The 27,826-nt window shown below is 39.1% G+C and overlaps 1 protein-coding gene and 1 long non-coding RNA gene across 14 annotated transcripts in view; one reads left to right on the top strand and one right to left on the bottom strand.

The window, feature by feature from the left end:
• Nucleotides 1-27,826, bottom strand: part of Grik1 (glutamate receptor, ionotropic, kainate 1) — a 394,963-nt gene that overhangs the window by 65,862 nt on the left and 301,275 nt on the right. The window lies entirely within an intron of this gene.
• LOC115486002 overlaps nucleotides 1-27,826 on the top strand; it is a 91,381-nt gene that overhangs the window by 46,773 nt on the left and 16,782 nt on the right. The window contains exon 2 of the long non-coding RNA XR_003951875.1: nucleotides 15,059-15,102. This is a non-coding gene — a long non-coding RNA (uncharacterized LOC115486002). The remainder of the gene's footprint in view (nucleotides 1-15,058; nucleotides 15,103-27,826) is intronic.

Raw genomic sequence — 27,826 nt, forward strand, 5'->3', positions numbered from 1 at the left:
TCTTGATTTCCTCCCTGTACATCCAAGTGGTAAAAAGTCCTCTTTTCATTTCCTGACAATGCCTCCTTCCTTGCCTCAAATATCTACAAAGACTCCCTGCCTGTGTTTTTACCCAGCTATATCTGTTGACCTTCAAAGTCAGTGCAGCCAACATTATGCATGTCTGCCTGCCTCCCATTGTTAGATAAGTTATATTTGTCTATGTTCTTTGGACTTTTGGGCTAATTGCTGCTAAGCATTTATTAATCACTAACTTAACTATTGATCAAGGTGAATATACAATTTCTGTATGCCATAAATAAGATCCACAAGGACCCCACTTTGTGAAACAGGGCTGAACCATGTACAATTTAGATAATAGCATATAATTAAATTCTTCATAATTATAATTTGCTTGCCTTCCGTAGATGTGTTTGCTGAGGGCACAATTATAGTATACTTAACTGAAAACAATACTTATACAATTGTCCCTATTTTAGGAGATAACTTTAATTTCTACCCTGTTAGATCTCTTGACAATTACCGTTTAACAGCAACTAAGTCAAATAATGTGATTGCCTTATTTTCCTTTGGGTAAATGATCTAATGGACAAAAGATAAAAATCATAAACTGAGAGAACAAATAATGTGTCTTTAGCCATTTTTTAATGCTATTTATCTCTTTTTAAAAGAACTTGTTAGTTGTTATAGTTAAATATACATGTAATATGTGTATATATACTTGTGTTGTAGATATAAGTGCCTAGCACTCAATTCTAGGCTCTTATAGTAGACACTTATAAATACTAAATATTAAAAATGATTTCTTTACTCATTTTTTTCTGAAGAAAATTTAAACAAATAAAGGATCCTAAATACTTCCCCCAAATACTTCCTACACAGCCATCCTCATTTGTTTTGGTGAATACCTTGTCGCCCATAGAAAGAGGCTTATTTGAGAATAGAATGTCCTCTTGTAGGGAACATGGACTGTTGAGAACTGTAGTTTAAAGCATTTTTCCCTTTTAATGTTATTAATTATTTTGCTTTCTGTGAGGTTTAGTATAGAAAGTTCATGAAGATCCCAAAGATGAACTCCCCTCATTAAATCAAGGAAAGAAAAATACACCCTGTCTCCACCCCTCCATTGCTGGAGTTATAAGAGCACATCTCACCATGTCACCAGGGCTGGCAAGAAGTCATTTCTACATGACTATTATGTATGTTACTAAAACTTAACTGGAATTTGAAACTAATAAAAGAGATTGGTATGATTTTCTTTGATGCTGGGGGTGGGAGGAGATAATATTATTTTTCAGTTTACTATTATATAGGGTCCAGATTAGGGTGTTAATTTAATGGCATTCTATCTAATAATTCAGATAGGTACAAAAGGTTATCATTTCCCTGCCCTGTAGGTCAGTAATAACCTTCTGAAACAGCTGTCTACCATCCTGCTGGTTCACATGCAACTGATTTCAAGTTGTACACTGTCCTACCAAGGCACTCCAGTACTGTTGTTAGCTAGTGTGAGCTGTGTGGGCCGTTCAACTTAGTTACATCATTTTATATTTTCCCCAGTCCTAGAGCAAAGCTTGAGCTGTGATAGAGTTTAATGATTCCTAACTTCTGTCCGCCTTGCTCCCCTTCCCCTTTCTTGCTCCCCTGTCCTCTTCTGATCACGTGTTCTAATTTTGAGTTCTGGTCATATCTGCCAGTTCAAAACTATTTCTGGCTAGCTTCTTTTTTGAATAGTTTCTTCTCCGAGATTGGATTCAGAGACCAGTCTCAGCTCCTTGCCTTCTCCCACTGATGATGCAGAGAGCACTAAGTGTCTTAGGAGCTTCTGGTCTGACATATAACCAGTATACACAGTACTGGGCATTTGCCTGCTGGGATAGCCTCAAGAACACAGAATCTATTTTTCCATACATCAGGAGTTATTCTCCATAGACACTAGGGATGGTGAGGAACCTGGCCCTTTGTTACCAGGTGGTGATCTATCATGTAAAAATGCTATAATAATGATGGTCTTGGAGAGCTATGCCTGTGGGTGCAGTAGTGGCATGAATATTACCAGGGTTACTAACAGCTTTCTGATTATATTTAAGGCCCTCTCCACAGGAGGAAATGGCTAGTGTTGTAGATCTGGCCAAGAAATCATGTTGGAAGAGTTCATAGGCCCAGAAGTAAATCTACCATAATTCTGCTAAATGGATATAATTCAAACTTTGCTCTAAATCCAGATCTCTACACTCATATTTAGTTCAGCTCTCAGATTTCATTAGAGAATTCTTTGGGCAATGGATGACAGTTAATACAGAAACACACAAGGGGTCAAAGTAGAGAGAAAAAGCCATGGTAGATTGTTAATCCATTTTTGAGCACTAGCATTATATCTGTTCCCCTCCAAGGTCAGAAAACGTTGTGGAAGAGGGAGCAGAAATGTTCTAGGAGCTGGAGGCTGTCCAAGGATGCAGTGAAATAATGTTTCTGGACATGATGGGACTGGTGTGTCTATGATCTCAAAGCAGCTAAGGCTGCAGGCCAAGATCAAGAGTGTCATGGTTCCAGCATAGAATGGCGAGGGGCTCATTAAGCCCCACCCTTACCCGAGGAGCTAGTGACAGCTGATGACCAGCCATGGCAGGAGGAAGAGTCAGTTTTCATTAAGAATATCACTGCTGGCTGGTCATCCATGCTAAAATGGATAGCCCCACACTCACAGATCTATGGAAAGTATTATCTGGACTCTGTGGGTTAAGTTTTTTTTTTAAATGACATGAAGTGGAACTTGTGGTTCTAGCTGTATATGTAGCAGAGGATGGCCTAGTCAGTCATCAATGTGAGGAGAGGCCCTCGGTCCTGTGAAGGTTCTATGCCCCAGTATAGGGGAGTGGCAGGACTGGGAATGGGAGTGGGAGGGTTGGGGAGCAGGGGGAGTGGAGAGGAGATAGGGGATTTTTGGAGGGGAAACTAGGAAAGGGGATAACATTTGAAATGTAAATAAAGAAAATATCTAATATATATATTATATGAAAAAAGAAGTGTAAAAGAAAATATCTAACATATACATATATATGAAAAAAAGAAGTGTAACAGGAAAGAAAAATGACAGGAAGTTTGAAGGGAATAGTGGCTCAATTTGGTGGAAGTAGGGGGAAAAGAAACTGATGGCTATGATAAAAATATATTATATGTATGTATGGCATTGCCAGAGTATTATTAAAAATGTATTTTTAAAAATTCAGAAATTGTTCCCCCAGAAGCATTTTTTTTTGTACAAAAATATAAGTTCAGGTAATCAATGTGCATTTTGACCACACTTAATTATTTCTTAATATTAGCAAAAAATATTATATGCTATTTCTTTAATTCTTTTCATGTGAATTATATAGTTCGAGCACACTAAATTTTCTAAAAATTTTACAGATTATCTCTTATTCTGGTGGATAGAATGGTTAGTTTGATGTCAGAAATTTTTTTACACTGGTTCAGTGATTAGAGGGGATATAGCATTGCCACACAATATTACAAATGAAAGTGTAAAGATATATATACCATCTATTGAATTAGAGTTTGGAGAGAATTTTATATCAATAGTAATTTGCACTGTGACAGATCCATTTAAACTTAATTTTCAAGTTGCTGTTGATCACTAGATCTTGAGATATTATTAAATAAGCTTTATTTGTGGGATAATCAGTAGATACCTGGACAAACTCTCAGGAAAATGCTGACAAGCTTGTTTTTGTGTGTCCATGTAGCTCCATGCAGGTGATGTGTGTTTATATAACTTGTAAATAAGATGCCATCTTGGGTTTTTCACATGCACATTTTTCTTCCCTTTAGGAAGTCATTAAAAGGCTTGTGGGCATTAAGGGTTTTGCATTGTGCACATTCATGTTTGTAGGATAGAGTGAGCTGAACCTTCAAGGCTCAAAAGATACATTGCACGCCAAACCACGAACAAACAAAGCAATGGAAAAGTGTGGGTCATGTAACATACAGAATTGAGGGGATTAGGACTGTGACCTCAAAGTTCAATACCCTTAGGTCTAAGTAGATGCAATGAAATGTGTTGAAATTTTAGCAAGGCTTATGTACTTTTTACAGGTTAATTTATAAGGTGTACAGTTTAAAATTTGTGATGTTTTCTCCTAAATATTACAAAATATAAAGTTAGGATTTATTTCTTTTGAAAAATTGTATTCGGCTACTCAGATTACCCACACGATCATTTCCTGTTAATGTTTTTAACTTGTTCACATCACATCTGTGCAAACTTATTACCAATGACCAAGTATTCAAATATGGAACTAAGGTCTAGTACTTCAAGGAACCTTTCTCTCAATTGCTGTATGGTTTGCAGGATTCCAGACTTACCAGTGGTAAGTAAGGTATTTTTCTGGCAAGCCAGGAGCAGCCATGGTCAGTGCCTTGAAGAAAGGTAAACTCACCAAACTGTATAGAAATGCATATGGATACTCTACTGATACCTATCTCGACTTGTTCTAATATACTTGCATGATTAAGTGAATATCATTGTCCCTTTTCCATTGTTCATGTGCTAATCTTGTACAGTAGACTATGTCAGCAAGAACTGCACAGAGGCGATGTGATCAAGTTAAAAACATTAACAGGAAATGATCATGTGGGTAATCTGACTTTGCTCTGCCTAACCACAAAGATCTATATGACAAGGGCTCAGGAAGGGTCAGGTAGACATAAGATGAAGTAGTAATGGTTGTAGAAGGCAAAGAGAGGATTGAATGATGCGACATCACTGGCTTGGAAGTGAGAGGCAAAGATCTATAAGACACGGCTTAGAGGATGTCTTCCAAAGCTTGGACTGTGGGTCCATGAGGCCTGTGTCAGATTTCTGACTTCCAGAATTATAAGAGAATAATGTGTGGCGTTGAGATGGTTCAGTGGATAAGACATTGAGAGCCAAGCTTAACACTTGAGTTCAAAACCTGGGGAAAGCATATTGGAAGAACAGACAACCTCACACCTAGGGTCCTGTGGCCTCCACAGGGACTCTGAAGGAAGCATGAGAGAGGGAGAGAGAGAGAGAGAGAGAGAGAGAGAGAGAGAGAGAGAGAGAGAGAGAGAGAGAGAGAGAGTATGAGTGAGCACACACGCGAGCACACACAGGCACACACACACACAAATAAACAAATACATACACAAGTGTAAGCATAACTTGAGAAACACTAAAGGAGTTTGTGATAATTTAAGAATCAATGGGACTTTTACACACCTTGTAATAAGAGTCAGTAAAAATAACAAAAATAATTTCTGAAAGAAAGAAAAAGACTTTGGAAAGTAAAGTCAAATGTTACTTTGGAAATTCTCTAAGAGAAGCTATTTTTTTTTTTTTTTGAGCTCAGTAGCTGCTTGAGGAAGTGGCTCTGAGCTTGCCAACTAGTCTCCAGTAGCCTATATAGTTAATTAATATCTTCCTATGCCTCATGTAGATTAATCAAGCCCAAATTCAGTGACAACAGTCTTCCTGCAATATGAATAATCTTCTGACATTATTTATGATGTAATCACAAGCTGCTGAATTACCTAAATCTTGAAAATAAAAATCATTATAAAAAGGATCTCTGTGTTCTCCCAGTGCCTTATGTGATCACTAATAACCCCATGAAGGAATGATTTAATTTCAGTGGTTTCTATATATTTTTGTTGTATCATTTTCTGTTGCAGAGAGCTAAGGCTATGAACTTATATCTTAACTTGAAGATATTATTTACTGATTGATTGATTGATTGATGATTAATTATTGATTTTGCTCAACAGAAATGTAAGTAATTCATGACCTTTAAAAGTTGCCCTGTAGAGCATGAAGTTTTGGCTCTCACTGAACAGGATTATTTCAGACATTGTCTTCTGGTGGAGAGACCCTAACCATTGCTCCTCTCACTGTGAACTAGCATTGGTGTTGGCTGGTACCTCCACCTTCATTAAGATTTGGGGAGTCTTTTCACATTGGATTTATATGAGAGTCATACTTTGGGACATATAAAGGGATGTCCGTGTGCTATCTCATGTGACCCTTACAGTAGAAGAGGAAGTGCATCAGCTGATTACCCAAGAGAGCAGATCCTACAGTCAGTAATAACCCCTGAGGGCATTCTGAGATAGACTGCCTTTGGTTTCTACTTGCCAACCTGTATTTCCCAGGTCATGAGGGAACCCCAAAGGCCAAGGCTTTTCCTCACTTTATATGTGAATAAGGACCTTGCAAATGTCACGAGGAGAGAGCACCCTCTATGCCCAAATGGAAGAAGAAATAAAGGCATATTCATGAGTCATCATTCCACTCCTGACATCTCAGAAGGTTAGCGGCTCTTTTCATGTATGAGTTGCCCAGACAGAGTCATCTCAGATCCAGAGGAATCACTCAGAGACACAAAACTCTTATGCTCTGCCTACTAGGATGCTATTTTCCAGTTTCTCTGCTTTGTCTAACACAGAGCAGACTGTCCTGAAAGTCAAGGTCACCAAGCTAGATGCTGTTGTCTGTAGGAGAATCAAAGGAACCGCTCTCATGCAGCCCTTTCTGTCTGGTCCTTCCTTAAGTCTGGGCCCCTGGAATTCGTCACAGTCTTCTAATTGCCACTGCAAAGGGAAATTTTTTAAGACAGCATCTGAACCCTTGGACTTACACAACATTGCAGTTGAACCACTTCTGATTTCCTGCCCGACTGCCTCCCAGTGCCCTCCTAACCCCATCTGTTTGCCAACCACTAGGTGAAACGGGTCTCACAACAGGCTTGCTCTCTGGGATCTGGGTTTGTGAATGGTATGTTTCGGCTAAGGGGCTTTTTACCATAAATGTTGGTGTCTTTTGATGACTTAAAACGTTAATTATAAAGCACATTTTAAAGTTCTTTCTCTCTCGTCACACAAGCCTGCTCCCATGAAAATGTCTTCTGATATACCCTACACAGTCTTTCCTCCCCTGCATTTATTTTAACAAGTTCAAAATAGCCTTTTTTCTTTTATTCTGAGATGCCAATACTGCTTTGACTTTTACAAGCCACACCGGATCTATGATATGACAGAATGAGTTTAAAAAGTCACATCTATCTATCTATCTATCTATCTATCTATCTATCTATCTATCTATCTATCTATCTATCTATCTCTCATCTATCTATCTATCTCTCATCTATCTATCTATCTATCTATCTATCTATCTATCTAATCTCTCATCTATTTTCTATCTCTCTATCTCTCATCTATTATCTCTCTCTAGCTTCTACTATCTATCATCTATCTATCTATCATCTATCTATCTATCTATCTATCTATCTATCTATCTATCTATCTATCTACCTATCATCTCTCTATTATCTATCTATCATCTATCTATTGTCTCTATCTATCTATCTATCTATCTATCTATCTATCTATCTATCTATCTATCTACCTATCATCTGTGTACCTTGTAATGATAAAGAATATACAGCTGAGAAGTAAATAGTTTTAATAATGGTGTTATGGAATTGGGGAATTCAGCTACACTTGGCACAATCTGTGTTATTTTTTAGAAACTACCCATTGAACCATCCACTGGAACTTAATGGGATTTGAGAACTTTTATACTTTCACTGGCAGCAGTGGGTTCGGTAAGCCATTGTAACCACAGCATTGGTCATGCAATCATTGAATCTCATCATCCCCATAGCCTAAGATATTATTTAAAGTAATGCAGACCACTCTGGGGAAAATAGTTTTGTTGAATTGCAAGCAAGGGAATTTTATGGAGTCTTTTTGCATAGTCAAGGAGTGCTGTGTCTCACTGTTGTTAGTGCTATGATTACTTTTGGGATAACTTGTTTTCATGGTCCTTCTTTTGATAGCTAGTTCACATTCCCTTGCATGACCCCACACCTACATCTTCCTAGTCCAACCCCCGCATTCTCTTAGCAAACCACTATTCTGGTGATAGTGAAAGAGCAGATCTTGGCTTTAGACTCCATCTTAGAGAACCTGACCTAAGGTTGAACTGAGTTAACTAACAAGCCAACACCTAGTGCTAGTTTCCAGGTTACTCCCCAGCAAGCTGGAACCTAGCACTACCTTCTGTCAAGCCTGCACCTGACACTTCACTCCCTAACAACTACCAATCAGGAAGAAAGGAGAAGATAAGTTTATGGTTTGGCTATCAGCACCAGGCAATTATTTTAAAGGGCAACTAAATTCCATAATAGCCCCCACCCTGCTCCCAACCAGATGTGTGCCAGGTTAGAAACCCCCTTGCTTGTTTGCTTGCCTCTACAAATGCTTGCTTGAAACTAGGCTCTGGACTTCACTTTCCCTTCCTGCTGCATCAGGCTTGGCAGTGAGCCCAAGCTCAAGCTTGGGGAAAAAAAAGATCCCAGTGTAATTGCATCAGAATCAGCTCCTTGGTGGTCTCTTGGGGGTTCGTGAATGGGCACAACAGTTCATGACTGTCTAGATTCAATGGCGTGCCAACTGAAGTCCAAAGCTTGTATGTTGGTGTTGCTCTGAAAGTAGCCCAGCAACATCAGGGATGTGCCCTTGATCCAACGATCCCTCCCTGCATATAGTTGGCAATTAGAGGTGCTTATCTCCCAAGAGCCACTACCCATGAGCTTTGTGTTCTAATGTTATGGATTGAACCTCACACTTTGTGCACACTTATCATTTATACATTTGTTCTTTCTACTCTCTCTCTCCTTGAAATTCCATCTTCCAACAGGTTTTTAGAAATCTTACTTATTGACATAATGCAAATGTTACAACAGCAGAGATGGGGACCTATCCATTGATATGTTCCAACAAACTTGCTGTTACGTATCCAGCAAGTACTCAGGACAGAGTTGTTGAATTAACAAAAGAATCAAACAGGATCAATTCCAATCCCACCTCTAATTAGAAGCTGTCAGAATCACCTCATTAAAATGTCTAGCCTTCTAGATTTTTCTGACTCCATTTTCATGGGTTTATGTTTGCATGTGTGTGGGTACACTTGTGTGCGAATGTATGTGCATGTGTGTTCAAGTGTGTGCTTGTGCATGTGGAAACTTGAGGTTGATGCTGGGTATCATTTTTGGCCATTCCTCCAATGAGGAAGGGTGGCAATCAAATCCAGAGAGTGCTGAGAAGGCCAGTCTTGCCAGCCAGCTTGCTCAGGGACTCTTCTGTTTTTACCTTCCAGAAACAGAGACAAATGACAGATAGGTCACCGTGCCTACTCAGCGTTTTCATGGGTGCTAAGAATCCACACTTGGCTTTAATGCCTGCCTTGCAAGGGCTCTAAAGGGTTAAAGTGTGCTTCGTTTGCTCCTTATAATACTCCACATACCAGTCCCTTGTTAACTGGTTGTGTGTGTCTATCCCAAGCTATGCTTTCTTAATCCTGAAGTAGTTTCTATTAACCAGTTCCCTTTGGGGCTTACCAGTCCCTTTGCACCTAACATTGCTAGGCGGCTAGTCTGCTTACTGCATGCTAATGAAACTGCATTTCTGAGCAAGCTGTTTAAAAAAGAACAAACAACCTCAGGTACTACTACAACTTCCCAAGACACAAAGATGACATATTATACAAGAAATTACTCTGAAATGACACAAGCCCTTCACTGTTAAACCTTCTCATGTCAGAGACCTTCATGATTTGATTTCAGTCACAATATGACAACAGTTTGCTCAACCTTGAAACTCTGCAACATGGCATTTCCTTTATCAGCGCTTCGCTTCTTTGGCTTAGGGATAATTACTTTAACTGAACCATCTCTTCCCTAAGGGCTCCCAAGCTTTCTTCTCTAATATGAGGATGTTGACTAGGACAGTCTCTCAGATTTTCCAATTCTGTTCTCTGTTCTGCTTTGAAAGTTACTGAAATCCTAGGAAGATAGGTAAACATGAGGTGTTTGAGTCTAGATGCCAACGACTTAGGAACCCCTCCTGAACCTCTCTAAAAGCTTATTTTGTGCATTGAAAGCCTAAACACAAAACAAAACAAAACAAAACAAAGAAAAAAACTAGAGGGACATCTAGTTCTACAAAGAATCAAGTAAACAACACGCAGAGACTCCTTTAAGACAGGTCAACCATCCCTTCATTCATCAGACATGCAAGCTCATTTCTAGAGGGATATAGTATTCTCTTGCCCAGTCAGCAAGGAAACTTAGTTGGTTGCAACATTATATCTTCTTATCCCTCTTGGGGTCCTTTGTCATCCTCTGACGTGCTTTAATATTTTGAACCCAACAACCCAGACTCTGCACCCCCTCAACTGCCCACTTTTGGATCTGTGCCTATTGGAGCACAAAGACAGCAATGGAGTTTGCCTGAAGCAGAAACTGCTGAGTGTGCGCCCTTCGGTTTGGCTTCCTATTACCACATTAAACAAAAGTATCTCAACCCTAACACTCTCCAGCATTCATTTCTCCAGGGCAAAGAATTTTAAAGCTTAAATTCACCCAGGTTCTGAAGAACACTCAGTCAAGTGGAGAAACGAGTTCAATAAATCCCCGTGACATTTCAGGAAACCGCTCAAAACTACAAAAGACTTAATTAGACTATGGTTATTTGACTTAATGAAGTTTTAAGACAATATTCACTAATCATAGGCAAGAAAAGAAATCTTTGCCTGGTGCCACGTATACTTCTAAGACGCTGCTTTCAAAATTACTTTTAGTAGAAGCAACATACATTTCTCTGTCTACTGTGGAGTCATTAAGCTGTGCTGGAAAAAGTCAATTGTTTTGATACCATTACAGCTCAATTGCACTGTGCTCATTAGATAGGATGAGTTTGTCTCTGTGTAGCTCAGATTAGCATCATTTTCCTCTCTTTCGTGTTGGACTTGCTACAAATGTATACATATCTGGGAAGAGGGAATCTCAACTAAGGAATTGCTTTATTATATTGAACTCTGTCCAAGTCTGTGGGGGCATTTTCTTCATTAATGATTTGTGTATAGCATACAGCCCACTATTGGCTGTGCTAACCCTGGATGCGCAGTCTTGGGATGTATAAAAAAGCAAACTGGGTTAGCCCTGAAGAACATTTCTCTGTGGTTCCACTTTAGTTCCTGCCTTTAAGTTCCGACTGTGCTTGAGTTCCTGTCTTGGGGTCTCTTGATAATGGGCTGTTACTTGTAAATGGAAACAAACCCTTTCCTCTCCAAGCTGCCTTTGGTCATGATGCTTTTGATCCCAGCAATAGAAAGAGCAAAGTAGGACAAGTGTGGAGGAAGATTTGCTACCAGTCATCTTTCAGTAAACTCTTTAAACCAAAAAATAAAATAAAATAAAAAAACCAACCCTCTAAAAGTTGCGTTCTAGATCTCTAGCACTTTCTTTCAAGGTGTGTTAATAAAAGCACACACACGATTTGATTTTAGTAAGACTTACCACAGCGTTAGAAACACACAGAACACCTTCCTAAGAGGGGAGGTGCCATGTGAGGAGGCTCAGCAGCTTTGCTGGGTATCAAGAGTGAAGCTAGTGGAGTAGGTACTTCACAAGGTTAGGTTAGCTCCTTCCATAAAAGAGCAGGAGAAGCAGCTTCTTGGTATTGATTCATATTTTGTTCTTTGTACTGATTCATATTTTCATCCCTTTAGCTTCCTCCCACCTTCAGATCATTCTCTCTCCCCAAGTTTGAGCAAATATTTACCAAACCTGAATAACTTGCAAAGTGTGACAGTGTAAGAGCTATTCAGTCAAATGATTAATAAAAGATATTCTTGAAAGATGCATATACTGATATTTTCAATTCTGACTTGACATGCCCAATCCCATCTCCCCCACTTCTCTCTACCTGCTCCAAGGGTCTTGCATATACTCCTAGACAGGTATGTTGTATAAGTGGCTTGCTTTATTGCATAAGACAGGGTACTTAGCACAACTTAATGATGAATTCACTGAGCATAGAGGATAACAGATCATTTTATATCTGGCATCAATATCATGCTTACTATTAAAAATTATGCATTGATAAAATCTTGGCGATGGCATTGGATTCAGATATTTTCCTATGCATCCTTAGCACATTTGGGGCCTAAGAGCACACAAAGGAGCATATTGGGCTGGTATTGCATAGCTCAGTATTTGACAATTTGTGGCAGCTTAATTGTTTAGATTTCATTTATTCAAAGTCTGCTCATTATGTATAGCTGCATGCTCATTTGCATTTTCTTTTGTACAGGGGCATTTGGTTCCCCTCCACACATGCTCATTAACCTTGATGTTCATTTATCACATTTTTCACGTTTAGCTCATTATTCACATTTACCAGGCTTTCAGCAACCCAGTGTCACCTTGCTAATTTCTGCCCTTCAGATTTTATTTCCGATGCCCCTTCCTCCTAGAAGCCCTACTTCAACCCTGAAGATAGGTACTGTATTTTTCCAGAATGGTCATCACTACCCTGATTTGTATTGATGTCTGCCTGCCTCTGTTTGAGATTGATTGTCTGTCCCTCTCATTAAACTCGCTGCTTCCCTAAGATTAGGGCATTAGTGCTTTATAAAACTTGTACTTGGGGTTCTTGCTATATACCACGTGCTGGGTCTCCTCAGTTCCACAGAATCAATGGTGGTTTCTAAAGTGGAGGTTGAATGGTTGGGCAGAAGAGAAATGGAGTTTTCATTCTTTCCAGCCCAGATTCATGTCCTATTTGTCCCTTAGCAATTTCATCTAACCAACTGAGTTTCATTATTGGCATTTGTTGTATAGGAATTTAAAGAGTTACTTTACAAGACAGTGCAAGGATGAGTGCTATCAATAATATTTAGGCATCATAAGATGATCAAAGATACTCCTGTTTCTCTTCAAACCTCAGGTATTTCTACTGTGATTTTTCTGTTTTTGAAGCCACTGTGCCATCTCTGAATTTCCTTTCAATGCCATGCATATATAAAGCAAGTGATAGTGAGAATTTTTGTTACTTAGTTCAAGGCATACTTGCTTACATTCAGACAACTTTGGATATTGGCAACAAACCCCATAGTACTGATGTCCTGTAGATGGAAGCAAGTATCAGTGTTGCATGTTTGGAATGCTGAACGTCACCTGAGATATAGCGGGCCTTTCTGTTCTGAGAAGACTTTTCCTTGTAGCAAATCAGTAGGTGATTTCATGCAAGGTTTACAGCAGCTTTAATGGAACCAGGGACATCACACGTAAAAGCATTACAAGGAAGAATAAAATTGTAATTGGAACTCAATCAAGCAATTTGTTGAAAGAAATGGCTTGTTTCCAACCTGCCCCCTTTTAACTTGTTAAAATAGAGGACAGGCTCTACACTCTGAGGGCAAGCTTTCCGTTGGACTTGATTCCAGGGAAATCACCACCTATCTTTATCCAGCTCGAGATGGTCTGGCCTCCGCTGAACTTAAATTTCACTTGAGCTTGATGCTGAGGTTGGGATGCCAACAGTTCATCTTTTCTTGTGGGGGGGGCAGGGAATCCATGAAACAGGGGCCTTATTATGCAATGCAGACGTTATCCTGGGGCCTGGATTTGGAAATATTCAGAGGGAAGGCTCTAAGATGAATCTAGCATATTTTGCCTCCTTACTTCTTCTGAGCTTAAGTTTCTTAAATGGTATTAAAAATGAATATATACACATGCCCACTCTGCCTATTGCTCTATCAAATCATTTAGCATCCTAAGTATCCCATCTTGGCATCATATAAGTATAAGCTTTAGGGGACATTGACTAAATCCAATTGCAAATTCATTTAGCTGACAAAGTGCTTCCTAAGTAAATTTTGAGTAGTGGAATGCCACAAAGCTTTCAAGTTGAGAGGAGACAAAATTCTAGCCTCCAAGTCTCCAGAACAGAAAAAAATAGAACACATAAATTAAAAATCACTTCTGAAGCAAGAGGAAGGTGTGCTTGGATACCCACTGAGAGAAAAATGAGGATGATACATAGAAACCGTAGAAGTGTCCAATTCTTCCCAAAAGCTATCAGTCACTTGTCTTGAAGGAAGTCAAGAAAGTCATATAAAAGGTATTTTCAAGTGCTGGGCATGAGGAAGCAGATGTTACAAGAACATCTAGTTATTGGCTTTTCCCGATTACTTATTGTTGATTCCTTAGGTCCAACTGTGTGGAAGGGCAGATTGTTTATTTACATAATATGACACCAAAGAGCAAATTTACCAACTCTGTAGCTCCACGAACAGTGGACAAGATTATTATAAGGCAATCTTCTAGTCTCAGTTTTCCTCAGAGTTGTCTGAAGTACCCAGCAGAAGCAGGTACATCCTAGAACCAGCCCTAGTTTCAGGAAACTTGAGAGAATTGCCAATTCCCCACCATGGAAACTTAGGTAAGGTATCCTCATCTTTGATCAATAAAACAGCCCACACCCAGCACAGCTGCAACATCCTCTTCTTGCTTTATTGATTTCCAATGTCCTAGTGATGGACAACACAGGCATCTCTAGTTCCTGACTTCCAGAGGCCAATGAACTATCTGTGAGTCAATTCTATGTGTCCTGTGAGTACTTCTTGCTCTACAAATCCTATAGAAAACCTTTCTCAAAGGTGAATGCTAATTCTTGTTCTTGGTTTAGACAACTATTATTAATGAGCTGATCCTGTTTATGTAGAGAACAGTATTCACTGGGGTGCATACATAGAATAGAATAAAATCCATGCCGTTGAAGTCAGTCCTTTCCCTTCCTCCAGTGGCACTCACCCTGTTGCCTCGCTCAGTTCCCCTTTGCAGTATGTTTCAGTGAGCCCCAGATGCAGGGAGTGACCTTGGCCTTCAGGAATCCATCAGCACTGCAGTAGCTGGGAGATTGAGTCCCCAGCACTTTGTAGTGCTGGCCTGTTGAGTTACATTGTTGGGCACCACCCCCTAGGGAACAGTGTACATTTGGGTGAAAATTTATGTTCTGAAGGCCTTTTGTGAAAATTTCCATAAGATTCAGTGATAAAGAGTAGGACTGACTGACTGGATTATATATAATTTTAGGTAATTATGATACAGAGCCTGTAAAGTAAGTCATTTATTTGGTTTTGTTTTAGCTGGTTTTGTTTTTAATTAATACAGTATCTCTCTAAATTGACCAGGTTGTCCTCAGATTATATAGACATGCACCACAAAGCACTCCAAGGTAAGTGGGCTTTTTTTGTTTGTTTGTTTTGTTTTTCTATTCATTTTTATTTGCTTAGTTTTTGTTGGGAAGCTAGGGCTTAGGTCATGAGAACTTAGAGAATGGAAGATGACCTTCGGTTTTCCTTCTGAAGATTTTGTGTTTGTTTCATCTTTTCCTTCTCACTATTCCCTCTTTATATCTTCTATTACTTAATATATAATTCCAGCCAGAAGTGATTTTTAAATGCCCTTATTTCACTAATCGAATTATCCAGAGTCAAAATAAAAATTATTGAGCTTCTTATGTTTTAATTCACTTAAAAATTCATACCTGAAATTATTAAAGTGCAAATGACTAGAAAGTATTTTATCCTTTAGCTGGAGAGATTGATCTTGTATGAGAGTCAGCACTTTATGCTCTTTGTCTCAAGTGTGAATTTCTTTAGGTAAACTATGCCACATAATTATCTAATGATCAACTCAATATCCACAGATGACAATTTTATTTGTTGATTCTTTTACATGTTTTGTTAGTGTGGTAATTTGAATAAGAATGCCCCACCCAAGCTCATATATTTGTATGCTTAATCGACAGGGAATAGCACTATTTTAAAGGATTAGAAGGATTAAGAGGTGTGTTCTTGTTGAAGGAAGTGTGCCACTGGGGGGTGTTAAAAGTCCATGCCAGTCCCAGTCTCTCTCTCTCTCTCTCTCTCTCTCTCTCTCTCTCTCTCTCTCTCTCTCTGTGTGTGTGTGTGTGTGTATGTGTGTGTGCATGCCTATGAATCAAGATGTAGCTCTTTACTTCTCCAGCACCATGCATGCCATGCCTGCCACACTCCACACCATGATGACTAAACCTCTAAAACTGTAAGCAAGCCCCCAATTAAATGCTTTTTTTTTTTTTTTTTTTTTTTTCGGTAACAGTTGTCTTGGTCATAGCGTCTCTTCACAGCAATGGAACAGTGACTAAAAAAGTTGCTAAGTCATGCAGGTGAAGTGTGAGAGCTGAGTGGGTAACGGTGCTCTCTGGTTAGCTATAGTTTGGTTAACAATGCTCTGACACTATTTCTAATAACAGCTAGGTGAAAAGGAAACTTGTAATATTTTGAATTGTGTAAACTTAATCATGGTTCAAAATTAGGTCAGTAGTTTATCACACTTACACATCTTCAGGATTCCTTGGAGTTCTTTTAAAACACATGGCAGTGAGACCAATAATAACATATACTGATCCAGAAAATTGTTTCTCAGGTCCTTGCTTAGAAAGAACTTAACATACATACCCTCCCACCCTTTGGCTAGGTCATATTAGGTCACATATTATCACCCTGTTAGTTAAATCTAGATAATTCATGTGCTTAAATAAATGTTAGCACAGTCTTGTTGGCTATTGGTTGACAATACTCATTTTTAAAAGGAATAGAATATTTGTAAGGAAGTAAAACCCGGGGCTCCCTAATAAGGTTGGCTTTTATTGATAGTGATTATCAGACTCCATCAGCTAAAGCACTCTTTCCCTTGGAATCAATAAAAGGAAGGAAAGAATGCAAAATCTTTAACACTAATGTCTAAAAGGTTAGCTCAAAACCAACTTCTAAGGCAAACTTTCAGATCATTTATTTACATAAAAGCCAACAGTAGACACTTTCATCTGTCTTTCTGAGTATTCTATTATACAGCATGTAAAGGAAGTCAGTATTCAAATTGTACTTTCAAGTTTCAATTAGCTTAAAGTCCAAATCTCTAGTTTGTAACACCTTTAGTGAAGCAACTGAAACCCTAGTTGCTGTGCCTCACCTCCTTTGTTCTGCTTTCCTGAAATTCTCTGTTCTTCAGCCCAAGCTAATGGCTTCTCTGATATCTTGGCGACCAAACGCCTTTCTATATTTCCTTGGCTCTATTGTTTTCTGTGTGTATGTTTGTATATAATGTCATTTGTGAATACTGACACAGTCTAATGGATTGACATCTCTCACACTGTTGATAAGTGCTGCACTGTCCTGAGAAATGGTGCTGAGCAGCAAAAGTTATTTTCGCATTGATGCCTAAAGCACACTCTTCCCCAAGCTGGCTTAAGAATTCTGTACGTCTCGGGGAGCTGAAGGTAAGACGTAGTGGGTTCTTAGAGATCTTATGATTTTGAGATATGATTAGCTGTGAGTCTTTCTGGCCTGCAGAATTTCTCTGGATTATTAGAACCACATAAAATGTTCTTAAAAATCTGGCCTTTTCTCTCATCCACTAACTCTAATTGTAATTCACTTGGCCAGCAACTAATTTCCAAATATGGAGAGCCCTTCGTCATCTTGCTGCAACCCATTTCCAACTTCCTGTCTTTTGAGAGGGTATTGAAGCTAGTGAGGTTGAGAGACCCAATTGCCCTAGTGGCCACCCCCATCCTACATAGCTTGTACCACTTAGCCTAGAGTGTGTTCCAGGGTAAGGCACCTGCTTACTTTCTGTCTTTATTCATTTGGACTAAGCTGCCCTTGTAGTAAGGATCATAACTCATTTGTTCCAGAAAAACACTTCTTGCCAAAATTTTATCCTATAATGTATGTTCCATTTTGATTGTAGAATGAGTGTTTCAGGGCCACATTGATTAATGACATTTATAAAATATTTGCTCCTGCATTCAATAACTCCACTTTGGAAAATTTTATGAGTATGGGTAATATTACAGACTGAGTTTTGTATTCCTGCAAAATCTACACATTCAAGCCCTAACCCTCAAATGAATAATGTTTGGATTAGGGCCTTCAAAATGGTAGTTAAGATACATTGAGATCATAGAAGTGACTTCTTATTTTAACAAGACTGGTGTCTTTAAAACAAGAAGAAACGCCAGCCACACATTCACAGAGAGAGACAAAGACATATGAGAACAGAGCAAGAAGAAGCCAACTCATACCAAAGAGTTGGATATAGGAGAATCAACTGTACTGAACCCTCGTTTTGGATTTCTGGACTTTAGATCTGCGAGAAAACAAGTTTTGTTGTCTAAGTCACCTGGTCTGTGGTATTTACTTTTGGCATTTCAAGCTAGTTAATACAAGTGATGTGGAGGGCATCCATTCTCCTACTGAATTCTTGTTACTAAAACTCTGAATGTGCTTAACTCTTAGCTAAGGCTCTGGCTTTCTGTCTCAGTGGGACAGGAACTCCAAACTTTTACCACAACAATCAATGACCAAGTTGCCAATACTTAGGCTTGTCTTTCTCCAAGAGCAAGTCTGAACTGTATCCTTATACTCTTGCGTATTCCAGGATCCCAACGTTTCACTCACCAAAAGTTATTGCTCCCCAAATTTCTTTTTCTCACCTTGTTATGCTTCATCACCTTCTTATCCTTTGTCAAATGGATCAACTATCAGAGCAGGGTATAGACATATTCAGTAGAGCTGAATTACTTTGGGAAGTAATTCTGGAGCCCATATCACATATCACATGGGCTAGATCTTTGTACAGAATCTATCTAGATCTAATAGATAACAGTCATTTTTGCAGTCTCATGTCCTCTGATTTCAAAGAGAGTACCCACTGGAGAAGGTGAACCAGCAGAGCAGAATAGTATCCAAAGAACACAACCCTGTGCCTGAGCACCAGAAAGTGCTGCAAAACCTGAGATCTAGAGATGCTGCCGTTATTTCCATTAATCTGTAACTCTCTGATACTCAGTGAAGGCAGTCGGCATGTAAAAAGTCACTCTCTTGGAGAGGTAAAGCTGCTGAATAACAGCATCAGGATGAGTGACTGAATTTCCCATCTAAAGCTCTTAAACTCTTTGTTCTGTAAGTGCCAATGAGAACGATAGAATATACAGTCTGACCAGACATAGTTTTCATCAAAGAGGTGTGAACAGTCACAGGACATAGAGACTGTGACTCAATAAAACCCTCACTTTTATGATTCTCTGGGGAAAGGAAAACTCCTGACCACGGGCTGCTATGAGGACTTAGGAAATTTGCATATACTTGAAACATCTAAATAATTGAAGCATGTACATAAATAAGGGACTAGAGCTAAGTGTTTGGTGGGGGTCACTAGTTGAAGACTATTCAGCAGAGGTTAAAGCTCTATTTCTCCATGTAAACTTTTGGAATTGGAGGTTAGACAGGCAGGAGAAGAACAAAATGGAGAGCATTGGCTTTGGAGGTAGCCTAAAACAATGTGCCAGTTACTCAACTACAGTAACCCTCGGTTTTCTCATGTGAAATGAAGGCAAGATATATAGGGTTGCTGTAAAGACAGTGTGAGTGCATGTATATAATGCCATTGCTGTGCCTAAAGTGTGTCCTAAATGGCACATGTGACTATGCATGGTCTTCAAAGAGGACATTAAATTAAGATAAGGACATTAGGGTGGGCTATAATGGTTATAACTAGTGTTACACTTAAAAGGGGGAAATTGGAGAAAACACACACAACACACACAACACAGACACACAGGCACAGACACACACAGACACACAGGCACACACAGACAGACACACAGAAAAACAGACACACAGACACATACAGATACATAACACACACACACACACACACACACACACAGAAAAACAGACACACAGATACATACCACACACACACACACACACACACACACACACACACACACACACACACACACACACACACATACAGAGCCTTTAACACATGGGCCTTTGAAGAAACATTCCAGATACAAATCACAGTATACCAGCAGCAGCAAAAGAAGAAGACTAGAACTGAGTCTTTCTCAAATGCCTCAGAAACAAGCAAACAAGCAGAGACACATGAAACAAAGAAACCAAACCCCACAGTGTCACCGCTGTCACCATGCTCTTCTCTCGTGAAACAATACTGTGCTGTACTTATGCCATCTCCTTAGTGTTCAGTTTCACTCCTTATTCTAGTCCAGTGATTATTACTTCCCTGTTAAGTTTCTTACGGCCCTCAGACTTGCCTCCACAGTAGCTCCCAGGCTGGGCACTTTTACCCAGTGCTGACTGTTGGCACCAGATTCACGTTCCTAATTTGCCCCTGGATCTCTCAGAAAAGTTGGTACCTGGAAAGTTAACCCCATTTCTCTCCAGCTCCTCTCCAGGTAAACTGTTAAGTGAGGACGATTCCTCACCAGTGGGTACAGCAAACTTAGGTATCATCAGGATCCATGGGTCCCCGCGGATGTGCAGGAGGATGGGGACTGTAGACCCTCCTTTCTCTTGCTTCTTCCTTATCATTACATGTCTTTAGTATTTATTGTTCTTAGCAAGCTTAATCTAAGGCTTTGGAGTTAAAAAAAAAAGAGCTCCCACTGTGTTAACTTCACGTTGTCAAAGATATCCTTGTCTATGTCTTTAACCTTCATGGAATATTCAGAGTGGTCCTCATGCCCAGGCTGCTGGTGGGAGCCACAGTCATCTTTGTATTTCACCCTAAGACAAGCACATGGAGGTACAACATTAATGGAGAGAAAGAACAGTGTACCTGATCATCATGTTCACATGACCTTTACTCTAGTGGGCTCTATATCTCTGTAGGTGAGCTATGGCCAGTAGAGCAGGGGGCACATGGAGAATTAGTGAGCTTTCATTTGTTTTACTCTTCAGAACATTGACTATTGCATCAAGGTTTTAAAGGTTATTGAGGATACTGAGTTGATACAAATATTTCAACAAGTCTTTATGAGAAGTTGTTCCACAGCTAGACCATACACATCTATCCCTTAAATAGAATGACCTGCTGCTGAATCATGGAAATCAATGGACTTTCTGAATCAAGGACGGAACCTAAAAAAATAAAGTCATGCTACTGAGTCTAATTTGACTTCCTTTCCAGAAGCATCATGCTTTAACACTAATTGCTGAGTTATATATAGGTGTCAACACTCAAGGAGCCTGAACATACTTGGAAAGCCCCACTTCTTGTTTGATTTGTATTTCAAGTGGGATTTTTATTAGTAATATAGTGTTCGACAATTTGCCCTCTAGTATTTGCTAATTAATTCGTATAACTCTTGTCATAATTCTATTGATTGACACAAGCGTTGAACACCATAAATTTGTTATATCTTGACAGCAATACTTTTTCCAGTCAAAGGATTCAGAAGAGCAGTCAGCTGTGGCTTTGGAATTACAAGTGGTATCATTATCACGGAGCTTCTTGTTTTTAACCTGATTGCCTAAAGAATGTATGGTTTCCATATGTAATATTTAAAATAGGATGCTGTTTTGTTCAAGTGGCCATTGCATAATATTTTAGAAGTACTACAACTACAATGTTGCTTATTCTTAATTTTATGTCTCAATTTTGAAGAAAAGAAAAGGTAGTTATGTGACACAGATAGATATATTAAGAAGAGAGGTATAGCTCAGTATTCTGATAAGGGATTACAGTACTTTCTTAGGTCTTATTTTCACTATAGTGACTGCTACCTTAACACCTGATATTATGACTATTTATTTATTAGTATGTAAATGTGTGTGTGTGTGTGTGTGTGCCCATGCTCACATGTTCTTGTGTGAATGTATATGCCATGGTGTGCACACAAGATAGAGGCAACTCTCAACTTCAACATTCATTCCAGACATCAAACTCAGGTGACCAGTCATGTGTGTCAAGTGTCTTTATCACTGAGCCATAGTGCTTGGCTTCTCAACATAACTGCTTTCTAATCCTTTGAATACCTATTTGTTTATGTAAGTTATATTGTATTAGCATTTTTTCCCTCAATGGATTTTTAATTCCTTGCTGGAAGGAGACATTTTACTTGCAACTTTGAATCCTCTTACCTAAGCTTGACAAATATCTTGAAGATATTTGTGAATGCTATGGCTGAAAGGGTAGCATTTCCAAAGGCAACCCCATTTTAGGCAGTGAGAGCAAAGAAGAGAGAAGACACTAAGGTCAGGGTCGGGCATAAGAATTGCTTTGTCCTGCGCATTATCCCTAAAAGGAGCCATATGACTATAGTGAAGAGCAATGAGTGCCTGTACTTGACTTAATCCTTGGGTCCATTTTCTGTCCCAGGGCAGAAGTGGAAAGGTAAAGTCTATAGTTTGCAGGGCAAGAAGGAGAGCCATGGGATCTGAGAAGACACTGCTGTCTGTAAATGTGACAGTGGGGAGACAGTCAGACTTGATCTATATCAACTCTATAGCTCAGTACAATTCTAAGGAGGTTTTACTTAGATTTACTAAGCATTCTAAGTTTAGAAATTCCCTATTGGCCTGTGAATAAAGTCGGTGACACCTGTCACCATGTATTGACTTGCTAATTAAAATAATCATTCATTTATTTAAAAAAGTTTCACTTTAGGAACATTTAATGTAGAATTACAAAAAAATCATGGGGCCAAGGCACCTGCCTATAGAGAATATAGAACAGGGAAGAGAATAGAGATTTTATTTTGTGGATTTCAAAAATTTGTCTACACTTGGCCCTGGCTCCTGAATGGAAGCTTTAACATGTGTAGTGCATTGTGTGTGATTCAATTTGATTTTAATTAAAAGGAGGCTCACTCTTCATCTATTGCAGAAACATGGCCCCAATGGACTCACTGTATAATTAGTGCCTTACCCAGGTCCCTAGAGTACCACACAGTGACAAATATCTGTAATTCATCTTCTTCTAAGCAATGTAATCTGTGTCCAGTCACCAACAATTTGATGACAGTTCTAGAAAACCCATATAAAAAACAAATGTGAAGTGTACACAACAATGGCAATGAAAATAAATATCAGTCCAAGGAGGAGATGATAAATGGGACCTTTTGGACCACATGGCTTGTCAGGGTGTCAGCTATTTCAGGAGCTGAGATGATGCAGTTACTCTATTCCCATCTGTTCAATATATAATTATTTTAACCATTATGCATGTTGTTTATAACCCATTATCTTGCAATAACAGCCTGCACAGTTCACTGCATAATTTAAAAATATAACAACTTCCTCTGCCAATATTTGATTTGCAACTGCAAACCTGCTGACTTTAACTGTATCTTTGCCATGCACTCTGGAGAAACCAATTTTTATTTTCTAAGGGTTTATCTTAGAACATGTACCTGGATTTTCTTTTGCATAACCTAGTTTTCTCTGGCTCTGGCTCACACCGAGGCTTCCCTTCTGAGATAGAATAAATCTGTTCTTGTATAAGCAGATTCATTAAATGCGTGGGGTCACAAATCTGAGTCATTCATATGTGCAAAGTGGACAGGAATAGAGTACTTGTCTAATTATCTGGATGATGTGATCAATAAAACCCAGAAATCAGATTATTCTCTCTCTAAATATGAAAATTACTTGGATCATATTAACCAAATAATTGCCTTTGCCATATAGAAGCTAATGATTATAGTATTTAATCAATACATTATTTATACATGAAGGTGAATATATGGTTGCCACGTTGGGCTGAATTAATATTTCACTCCAGTTAGTCTGATTGTATTTAAAGAAACATGCACTTATTTAGCCACTATTCCACACCTACTGTACTCAGAAAGAGAGCTGATATTGGGTAAGAAAAATGAATACAGCAACATTGTGTGTGTGTGTGTGTGTGTGTGTGTGAGGGTAGAGGGCTTATGTGCTTACACACATGCAGAGAACAGAGCAGAATTTCCGGTGTCATTCTCTAGCCATTTCTGTTTTATAGCCTTGAGATGTGGTTTCTCACTAAGCAAGATGCTTTGCATTCTGGGTAGGAAGATTGGCCAACATGTTCCCCAGATCCACCTGTTTCTGTCTGCCCAACCCAGTTCTGATTACAGACATGCATAGACATACCTAATGTTTTTGTATGGGTGCTGGAGATTTGAACTCAAGTTCCACGTAGTTTTTTGAACAATCTAGCTTTCTTGTTCCTGTGTGGTGTTGTGCTTCCTCTCACAGCAGAGACACTCAATCAAATTACAGATCAAATTTATTTTCAACTCTTATAGTTGACAGAGGCCCAGAGATTACTGAGAAGAGAGTTACTATTATCACTCAATAGCAAGAGTATAACCTGAAACAGTAAGGCAAATACAACCTTTCTTCTCTTCTGGGGCTCTTTGTCTGAATCATTCATCATCCAACAGAAATGAAAGTAGAACAGGCTTGCAGAAAAGGTGCTCTGGGCCACCGAGCCATTGCTCTAACCTTGAATATGACAAGTTCTATTGCCAAGAAACACACTGCATAGAACACACAACAACATTTCCATTATAAAATGCTGTAAAGTCAGAGGTAAAGGTTTGTAGAGTGTTATGGAAGAGGGTCAAAAGATGGTAATAGCCATGGGAAACAATGGAAGTCTACAAAGAAACAGTGTTTTCCAGACACAGCAAGGAAATGGCACATAAAAACTCACAATTATTGTGAGAATATTTATGAGACATGCACAAATTCAAGCTTCAAAGCTCTCATCCCTGCATGGAGAGGAGTTGGACACAAGGTTCCACACAAGCCATGGCCCTATTGGCAATTAATAGCTGATGGGAGAGGGATAGACAGTTGTTTGTGTGTGTGTGTGTCTGAGAATTTTGCCATTGTCAGGTCAACCTGCTCAAATTGATGCCCACATATCCAAGGATATATGGGCAGCACACACTGGAATTGATAAACAAAGTTGGGTGTATAGGGAAAGGAAGGGTTGGGGGAGAGGGAATGGATATGATCAAAATATAGTGAAATTCTCAAAGAATAAATGATGTAAATGTTTATACAGTACTTTTGGAGAATGGTGTAAAGGCTATGTCTCTCTGCCTATCTTTCTCTGTCTCTCTGTCTGTCTCTGTCTCTGTCTCTCCCTCTGTGTGTGTAGGTGTTACTTGAAAAGCTGTCTGGAAAGGTGATCTATGCAGTGAACTGGTAAGATAAGTTTGGTGACCTCAGAAGAGGGACTGGCAACAGGACCATTCCCAGCAGAGGGGATCAGAGGAGCAGGAGTCAAGGAAAACCCTGGGGAACAGGCATTAGACCTCACCCTGTGAGTCTGGGGGAAAGAAATGAGGTGAAGATTTGGTTAGTGAGTGTTTGCACATTGAAGCTGTTCACATGTGCTAGACTCAATCATGTGGATGTAAACTGACTTTGACGGCAGTGGCCATTGAGCTTGGGCTTGCTGGGAGTAGTCACAATGATGGATGATGACACTGGTAATGGACAAGCTAAGTAGATCTATCAGGAAAGGTCTAGGGGCAGACCTAGAGACTGCTGGACACCATGGATTTTCCTTGGGGACCAAACTGCAATGGTAAATGGTTATGTTAGGAGCAACTTTTTTTGAGATAGTCATCATATAAAACTTATCTCACCTCCTAGTTTGCTTAGGTAGGCTTATCATGGAGATGCTATGAAAGAAGCTAAGGTACAGATGAAAGAATAATTAGGATGACCAGAAATCAGGTCTAGATTATTTTAGGAGAAAAGAGAATACAAAAGCAGGTGAGAAAAATGGGATATTAATCTAGTGAATGGGAAACTGAGGGAGCTCTGGGAAGAGATAATGGCTTGGTGGGTAAAGTGGTTTTATACGGCCATGATCTCCTAAGTTTGGAGTTCTAGAATCCACGGGGAAAGGTGTGAATGGTTCACCTGAGTTCTCAGTTCTGGGAGGAGAGGAGTAAGATCATTGTCTATCCTTAGCACCAAATTTGGTGGAATCTTCAAGTTTCTGGTTGAATGATATCCTGTCTCCAAAAAATAAAGGTGGGGAGTGATTGAGGAAAGTATCAACATACTGATACTACAGATGTGCATACCGACAGTAACACATATACACACCACACACACACACACAGATATATGTCACACACACTAACACACACATGCATACATATATAACATATATACACCACACACACACACACACACACATCCACCACACACACACACACACACATACACACACAAGATCACATGTGTTTGAGGATGTGAGCAAGAAGCCAGGAAGGCTGCAAGAGGCAGGGCTATTTAGTAGAACAAAGATGTATCTAGTTGTATTAGGCAGCTTCAAATATGAAACCCATGGTCCATGTTCTCTATAAACCCCTCCCAATGAACTTGTCAGACTCTTCAACCCTCTTCTGACTTGTCCTTTCCATGTTTCTGATGGGTGTTTATCTGTCTGACCATTGATCAAATACTTCAGAGATAACTATTTAGGCACAGTGATGATTGCTATGAGTGTGTCTCTTCCAAGTTCACTCTGAAACTTAGTCCACATGCAAGCAGTAATAAGAAGGTGGCCCTTAGCTGTTGGCTCATGCTCTTATGTAAAGGCTTGTATGGACTCTTGACACTCTTATGAACTGACGAGTCTCCTTTCGTTCTTTCACTGTGAGGACGCAGCAAGGGAAACCCTCAGAATGCATCAGATACCAATGCCACTGACATTCCTGACCCCAGCACTATTAGGAATACACATCTACTCTTTAAAAGTATCCACTCTCAGGTATTTTGTTATAGCACCACACATTAAAACAGCTATGTAAAAAAAAAAAGATGCATATATGAGATAAAAAACGGAAACTGTGAAAATTATTTTTTCTCTGTCTAGATTTCTTATTAAGAAAAAGACTAAAAAAATATATGGTCTTCCTTTGATGGCCTGTCTCCTTAACATAAGTGAGTTCGAGAGAAATGGCTAGAGTCAGCAGTGATGAAGGGCAAACGAGATGCTGATTGATGCTGATGCTGAGAGAGCAGACGACCACGTTTGCCAGTAGGCACAGAATGAACTATGTAAAAGGAACTGCTTCACAAAAGGGGACATCTGACTTTGCAGACCAGACCCAGTGCTATCAGAATAATCTGTGGGGCAGCTTGTCCTGATAAGCAAAAGCAAAATCAAAATCAAGTGACATGAAACATTCCTCGGTGGATATAGTAGGATAAAAGTATGACAGAGTTTATCTTTCTCCAGAGACTTCCATGTTTTGTTTTCTCTGTCTGCATGTGTGTGTGTGTGTGCTGTACATGCATGTATGTATAGCTTACACTTGTGTGTGTGTGTTGTATTGTGCATTTGTGTGTGCCCTTGTGTGTGAAAGCTCAAAGTTTACTCTGGGTATCATCTTTGACTACTTTCCATTTTATTGGTGGAGGCAAGATCTGTCACTGAGCCCAGGGATTACCAGTTCTGCCTAGTCTATCTAGCCGGCCAACTTCCTCTGTGAATGACTACTATGAATGCCTCCCAAGTGCTGGAATTCCAAGTGGTTACCATGCCTACCCGGCTTCTACAAGGGCTGTGTGCATTGTCACTTTTATCCTTATTCATTTGGAGAAAGTTCTTTATGCACTCAGCCATCTCCTAAGCTCTTAATATTTCTTTTTTTCTTTCTTTTTTTTTTGCTCTTAATATTTCTAACAGTCCAACTTAAACCCAGTTCTCATATAAAACAGGAAAAAAAAAAACCCAAGGTAAATGTCCAGGTTATAAGTTAATATTGAGGAATCTATAGGTGACTTGGTTAAAAAATATCCTTTACTCCAAGTTTGAAAAACTTGAAGTTAAATATTAAGTATATATACTTAAGATATAAATTTTATTCCATCAAAATCAAATTTACATAGCAAAAGAGTGACAGAAAGTTGCCCATATTTTATACAATTCTCAGGTGACACCCCATATGCATATTATATGACTATAAGTATTGATATATATATATACATACATACATATACTATCTGAAAATAATTTTTATTCTTATGCAGTGAATCTACTTTAAAGCAGATCAATTAAGAATCTTGTTCTATAATTTAAATTGA

This window comes from Mus musculus, chromosome 16, assembly GCF_000001635.26.
Source record: "Mus musculus strain C57BL/6J chromosome 16, GRCm38.p6 C57BL/6J".
Classification (NCBI taxonomy): Eukaryota; Metazoa; Chordata; class Mammalia; order Rodentia; family Muridae; genus Mus; species Mus musculus.